The sequence below is a fragment of the Lactuca serriola genome, chromosome 8, assembly GCF_051521515.1.
Source record: "Lactuca serriola cultivar US96UC23 chromosome 8, Lser_US96UC23_V15, whole genome shotgun sequence".
Classification (NCBI taxonomy): Eukaryota; Viridiplantae; Streptophyta; class Magnoliopsida; order Asterales; family Asteraceae; genus Lactuca; species Lactuca serriola.
This window is the reverse complement of record NC_136415.1, coordinates 3739176-3746699: the sequence shown is the minus strand read 5'-3', so window position 1 is coordinate 3746699 and position 7524 is coordinate 3739176. Positions and strand designations below refer to the sequence as shown.

At 42.2% G+C, this 7524-nt stretch overlaps 1 non-coding gene across 1 annotated transcript; it reads left to right on the top strand.

Moving 5' to 3' along the window:
• The first annotated feature begins 6910 nt into the window (after positions 1–6910).
• LOC145071555 (small nucleolar RNA R71) lies at positions 6911–7017 on the top strand. Its single transcript, XR_013690563.1, has one exon. It is a non-coding gene; the product is annotated as a small nucleolar RNA R71 (small nucleolar RNA).
• Positions 7018–7524: the final 507 nt, after the last annotated feature.

Sequence of the window (7524 nt, the reverse complement as noted above, 5' to 3'; positions counted from 1 at the left end):
ATCGAGAGCGCATAATTTTCCAGTGGTGTCAGGGGTATTCGTGAGGCATGTGAGGCCCTTGGATTTGAAAAGGGGAAACAACTGGTGGTTGCTCTACAAGTTTCGGAGAACCTGAAGTCTGAGATCCTGTCCGTGTTGCAAAAAGGGCTAAAGAGGTGGATGCCACTTTTATCGTCCCTGGCTGAGACGGATTCCGTGGGCCTCTTTCACTTGGGGAATCTGTATTATGACAACTTCCACTAGTTTTGTGGTAGGTCGAATCTGGGAGGTTCTTTTTCAGACTCTGAGGGATGATTTGTGTCTTGCCCTTTTGCTTGTTGTGTAGTTGCCTTTTTTATGTACTATGTGTATAGTAAAGAATGTTGGCCATAACTAACCATAAACTGTGTACTTTGTTTAGTACTTTTGCTTGGAAGTCTTTTCTTCCGTTTTCTTGTAGGTATACACATTGTTGTGGCATGTTAGCACATATATTATGGTCTGTCATGTGGTACCTTTAAGCACACTCCCTTGTTCCAGGGTTTATGTTAATTGGCTAATGTGTGATTTAGACGTCGTATGGCTGCTATTATTGAACCATGCTCCGTTGATTTGTATGCTTAGTTAGGCTTATTATGTGAAGCTGTAAAATGTTAGTCACTGTTGTGGACTTGTATGGTCTATCTGCCAATACATAGGCCAAGATCGTCACCTCAAGGCCTTTTACTATTATGATATCAGGGGAAAGGTTATGAATCTTTTAGAACCCCTTGTATTGTGCTATTAATTTTGATTTATACATTCTCACTTCTTAGATGTTATTGGCACATTGTGGGTAAAGATTATGACTCTTTTAAGACATATGGTTGCATCCTTGCATGGATTTTTCTCAAGTAGCGTACGTGATCGGTCGTTGTTGCTACTTGGAAAATATGCACAACATCTATGCTTTGCGTTTTTGAAATACAGAATTCTGGAAAGTTTTTTCAAAATGAAAATTATATTATTTCTTGAAAAGGAGAGAAAGACATAAGACAATAGACCTTGAATTTCTAAGTTTCGGGGCGTATGCCTGATCTTCACTTCGACACCTGGAGTATGGTTATCTTGGGTGGAGTTCGACTACACTCCTTTTTCTAAGGATCAACTTTATTTTGGATTGAGTGTTCTGCTATGGCTACCTCACTTCTGTTGTGTTTCTATGCCTTGTCTACAGCAAGTGCTTCTTGATGGGCTTCCCTCCTGTCGTTGTTGGCGGTGCCCAGTGTGAGAGAGATGAACTTTTATGCTCATACTCTGGATGTGTCTGCACTTTTCTTTCTTCTCGACACAATACGGGACATAACCGTGGGAAGTGCCTCCCCGCAGCCTGGTGAGAGTGCCATTCGTGTTTTCTGTAGTGTCTTTCAGCCTTGCGTCTCATGTCATTGCCTGGGGTGCCATTTAGTGTGTCAGGGGCACTTGTTAGTTTTCTCACATAGGGAAGTTTGCGGGTTGGCACTCTGCCCCTGGCTTCGGTGCTTCTGGTGCCCATTCCTTCATTCCTCTGGGTTTTGGTTCATACTCTGCATTGGCCAAAATGTACTTTGAGTCTCGAATCGCTCTCTAGTCGGGCACAACTCGTCCATTGGTTATGGGCATGGTTGATGCCTTTACCTGTGAGTAGGCGCTTTTTTTCTTTGCGATTTTCGTTTCATACTTTGGCTGATTCATCGTTAGGTTGGCGCGTTCTTCCCTTTGGGGGAGATGTGTTGTGAGCCGGCTGAATGCACCTCTTTGTCTTTTCCTAGGGTCGTGGGTCAGAGCATTGTGCTGCTTTTCGCTGTGGCTTTTCCATTTTTCGGCGAGCTTCGCTCCGAGGCAATTGGGTTTCTAGTTTCATTCCTCGTTGGGCGTCACATCTATTACCCGACCTAGCTCCCACTACCGTTGCCGATTTGCCATCCGTGCTAAATTTTAGGACACCATGAAAGGTAGACGAGATTGCATGCAGCTGGAACACTATTGGACGGCCTAGTAGGATATTGTGATCAGTTGGACAGTCAACAACCGAGAATTCAAGCGCCCATCTTATTTGTTTGGTTCCATCATGATTGATCAATGTAAATGGGAGCGTGGCTGTTCCTGTTGGCTAGATGTCATGACCAGTGAACCCAACTAACTGGCCCTAGCGTGGTAACTGGATGTGCTTTTTCCATTCAATCGGTAACTACTGAAGGCAGTGTTCATAAATCATGTTGACCCTGCTTCCGGGATCGATGTATACTTGTTCAACATGGTTTTGGCTAATGAAACCAGTTATGTGCCGAGGATCGTTCAGATCCTTGTGCTCTGGCCATGGATCGTGCATTGAAAATGTTATATTGAGGATGTTTTGGTGGTATACATGCGCACCCACACGCTGGCTCGGTCGATTGCCACATGGTCGGGGCCCTGTGATGGTGAATATATCGACCTTTCTTTCGTTTTCCTTTCCCCCATCTTTTTGATTTTTGGGATGGTGCTTATTCCCATTAAATCTCGTCCTGAGGTCCTTCACTATGTCGACTATATTTCCCACTAGTTGTTTCTCATAAATCTCTCACTCCAATACTGTACACTCGTTGGTGTCGTGTGTTTTGCTTCGATGGTACTCACAGAACTTGGTCTTTTCTTTGTTTTCCTTGGATGGAGTCTTACTGATTGTGTAGACATCATTGTGGCTACTTCTGCTTTCATCCCTGTTGAATGGTCTATACCGTCGTGATATATGCATGGAATGACGATTGTGTCTCTACTGGTTGCCTTCTTGTTTTTCTTGCTGAATCGGGCTTGGTCGGGGTGTCATTTCCTTCTGTTTGAGGTAAGCGTTGGCCACGGCCTTCAGATTGGCCTCTTTTTGTTCCTCCCCCTCGATTTGACGTAGGTATTTTTCCACATGGAACTTGAGTTCATCCCTGGATCGGGGAACTATTCTTTGCAATTTTCTTGATAGGGGTCCAGGAAGCAGACCTTGAGCAAAGGCGCCTGTCACCAGGAATTCTTCATGTCCCAGGACATTCAGGGTAGCTAGCGTGAACCGATCATAGTAGTCACGGATCGATTCTCCTTCTTTTTGTTTGCACGCCATCACGAAGTTGGCATCTCCTTTTCCTTTTATCAATTGCATGAAGTTGTTGTGGAAAAAGGTATTTTAGCTGCTCAAAGCTTGAGACTGGCCTTAGAGACTTGAACCACTTGCCTGCATTTCCTGTTAAGGTGCAAGGGAAATATGTGCAGGTGAAGTGGCGATCCATCCTAAGAGATGTCATCATCCACTCGTAGTTATCGATGTGGTCATCTGGGTTTGTAGTGCCGTCATACTTTGGCATGTTTGGAATCATTGCATTGTGCGGGATCTTGTACTGCAGGAGTTCATGGCAGAAGTTGGAATTTACTCTTTGCATGGGGTTGTCCATGTATGAATATGGCATACCACCATAAGCCATGCGTTGCTTCATCTGGTAGGGGCTCGCATACATCTGGTTATGCATGGTTGTCTGCAAGATGTATGGCTGATACTGTTGTAGGTTTGGCTGTAACCCAAGGTTTTGGATTGCATATTGCCCTTCCGGAGGAACTAGATATGGGCTTGCTCCTGTGTACTGTTGTGTGTATGGGTTGAACGGATGACCGACTGTCATGAAGGGGTTGAATTCAGATGCTACCAAGGACTAGACGTCAGATCCATAAGGGCCAGGTCCATGGTTGGATGAAGTCTGCACGCATGTTACTTGCAGCTAAGAAGGTGCAAGGGTTGCACCTGGCGTCTGCTATACAAGCTGGTTGAAGCTCGACGGTTGTTGTGCAAATATCAAAACATGAGACAACCCTGCCATGGCAGCGTGTGGGTGGACCATTGAGGAATATTGTGGTCATGGTTGAATGGTGTGAGGGATCCAGGTTCCAGTGCCAAAAACGTGCAGGAAGGATTGTTGTTGCGATGCATGGATCTCTATTTGTTACTTTATGATGATTTGTGGAGTTGTGGTTATGATTGCTATTTGTTGGGCTGTGCTGGTTGTTGGGCACCATAGATTGCCGATGTAAGTTGCCGCCGTTTTGGCTACAGAACGGGATGGTGTCTGTGAGACCGGTGTGCGGTTTGAGGCGTGCTCCTCCTAAACGAAAGTTTTCCTTCCATCAAGTGACTATATTGGTCACAACGGGCCTTGTACTTGTAACCTCTATTTGAGAATTATGAAATAAAGAATACTCTCCTTATGCCCATACATGTAGCTCACCTTGACCGAACCACATAAATATTGTGTCTTTGGTGCTTTTAGTTTTGCTTGTTATCCGCATTAGTACCTAACAAGGGTCATCAGAACTTGGCAAGTGGCATCATATTTGTTATGAGTCTTGACAAGTATCGTATGATTTCCTAACAAGTGGTATGAAAGTTGTGGTTGGTGTTCTGTTGATTGAAGATGGCATCTCACAAGTTTAATTTGGAGAAGTTCAATGGCTTGAATGATTTCATTTTGTGGAAGGTGAAGATGAATGCTCTTCTAGTTCAACAAGGATATGTGGTGGCACTGGAAGGAGAAGCGAAACTACCAAAGGACATGGTGGCTGAAAGGAAGGTGGATAACCTGGAAAGAGCGCATAACGCAATTCTTTTGAGTTTGACACACGAAGTACTTAGAAAGGTCATGGATCAAATGAGTGTTGATGGGCTTTAGGAGAAATTGTGTGACAAGTATCAGAACAATTCTCTGACGAACATGCTATACCAGAAGTAACGTTTGTATACTCTTAGGATGTCGAAAAGCACCCAAGTTAAGGATCATCTAGAGAAATTAAATAGGATCATCTTGGACCTACAATGTGTGAATGTAAAGATTGAAGATGAAGATCAAGAACTTATCCTCTTATGTTCGCTGCCGAATGCTTATGAGAATTTCGTTGATACCATGTTGTATGGTAGGACAAAGATCACTATAAATGATGAAAGGTTTTGAGCATTCTAACACTCCTCTGGTGTACATGAAACCCTAGATGCTTTGGATCTATGTTTTTTCTAATTATACATGCAATATTGTTTCCAAAGCATTAAGCCTAAAACTAGCATACAAATGACATAAACATCATAGAAAGGAGTTATAGAATTACCTCTTTGTTGTAGCTTGTAGTTTGGCCTTTAAGCGCTCAACACCAATAGTATGAATGCCTGAAATGGAATCACAACACACCTTTGGACAAAGGATGACTTTTGAGAGAATATCCTCACACCAAAATCGGCTCAATGATCTTTCAAGAACTGGTGCACAATTTTGGAGGCTAAGGGGCTTCTTATATAGTGTGGCTTAATTAGGGTTACACCATGCAAACCCTAATGTGCATGACTTTCCACATTCCTTAGGCTTCATGCGTTTTAACCTCCATGAAGTATCCATGGTTCACCACATGGGTTTAGCCCAACATAAAGAACTATGGATCACAAGCCTACTTTATAAGAATGAATGATTTACGAAATCAATCCCCATTTATTTAATTAGTCTCCTTTGATCACAAAATTAATTCAAAACTAATTCTTGATCAATACTAATTAAATAATATGATTTCATATTAATATATTAGAAATTATAACATAATAACAGATGATAAATAACCTCTTCTCAAAAGTCCATCCTATCAAATTGTCCTGGTGATATGCAACCCAAATGGACCATGCTACTCTCGGGTCAAGTACATACCAATTATAGTTATGGACTTAGACACTAATCCAATAAATGATGTGAAGGATTCTTTGATATCCAAGGAAATGAAAAGAACAATTTCAGTTAGAGAAGAGGTTTCTAGTTCCTGTTTGTTCGTAGACAGAGGAAGAACATCGGAGATAGGTGGATGTAACAAAGGGAATTCAAGTTCCGAATCTAAAGCCAACATCAAATGTTATAACTGCAAGGAAAATGGACACTTCGGAAGAGATTGTCCATTTCTGAAGAAAGGGAATAATGGTGTTGGACCAAGCAGCAACAATTCTGATGTGGTTCATGAAAATTCTGATGAACGGGATTATGGTGAAGTTTGGACAATATGTACATCTATTTTTGTTGATGCTTGGGCATTGGACTCTGTAGCATCCTATTATATGACATGTAATCATGACTGTTCCGACTCCTTCAAAGGTGGAATGGCACAGTCATGATGGGTGATGATTGGATGATCAATATCAAGGGAAGTGGCAAGGTGCAAATCAAGATGCATAATGGTATGGTCAGGAAACTGGATTGTTGGTTCGTCCTGGAACTTCGAAAGAATTTGATTTCTCTGGTCACTTTGGTTGTAACATCCATAAAATTCATGCCAAATTTAAACTTTTAAAAACATTTCAAATACCAAGAGTTATTAAAAATTTGTTTTCAAAATAGTTTTATATCAGAGTATCCCAACTTTCTTCTCAGTTGGTGGTTGCTCTCTTTGGTAAAAACCCCGACCAGTTTGCCTAAATTTCTCTTCTTTTTGCTTATTGTATTCATCGTAAGGCAGCCACTCCTTATTTGGTTTTCTCCAATCTTCATCGTATTTGTCCCCACTCAAATAGAAAACTTGAGCTTTCTTGTTTCCATATTCATCTATATTGCAATCCCTTGTCAAATGTGGGCCACTACATCTCTCGCAACCAACTCGAATTGCATGAATTGATTGGTCCATTTGGGTCAATCTTCTATCCATATTGCTGAGCATTGCCATCACAATAGCCATCTCTTCAGTTTGTGCAGCTCCACTGCCTTTTATTCCATCACGCCCTGGGTTGTGATACTCACGAGAATGCCTTGAAAAATCTTCAATCAGCTCCTTGGCCTGATTTGGGTTCTTCTTTGTTAGTGGTCCTTGTGAGTCAAGGAGTTGTCTAGTCATGACATTCACCCCATCATAGAATATCGACATTTCTTGCTGAATATTGAGGTCATGTTGAGGACAATTCCTTAACAACCCCTTGTAGCGCTCCCATGCCTCGTATAATGACTCCCCCAGATTTTTCTCAAAGTTGGCAATCGCCTTCTTGAGTTTAGAGATTTTGGAGGGTGGGCAAAACTGGTCTAGGAATTTCTCACGCAATTGGGCCCATGTGGTGATTGTACCAGATGGAAGAGCCTTCAACCAGTCTTTTGCAGCTCCTTTGAAAGTGACTGGCCACGTCCTTAGCAAAGCTATCTCCCTTAGGATATTAGGAGTATTAAAATAACCCGCAATATCATTGACCTCGTCTAAATGCTTGAAAGCATCATCATGATCCTTCCCATAGAATGGGATATCCTTGAGTGCAGTAAGGATATGTCCCTTTAACTCGAATGTGGCATTGGTAGGAATCGTAGGATGTACTAAACCCAGCCCCACATCATCTCGAATGCGCTTCTTGTAATCCCCCATGGCCATCTCATCAATGATCACCATTTCGTTCTCCGGCTCGTTCTCGGGTTCACTAGTATAAAGTCCAAATTATGTTTCTGATTTGTACTCGGACTCATGTGGATTAGGAATTTGATCGAAGACTTCAAACTTGCTCTTTGAGGCTGA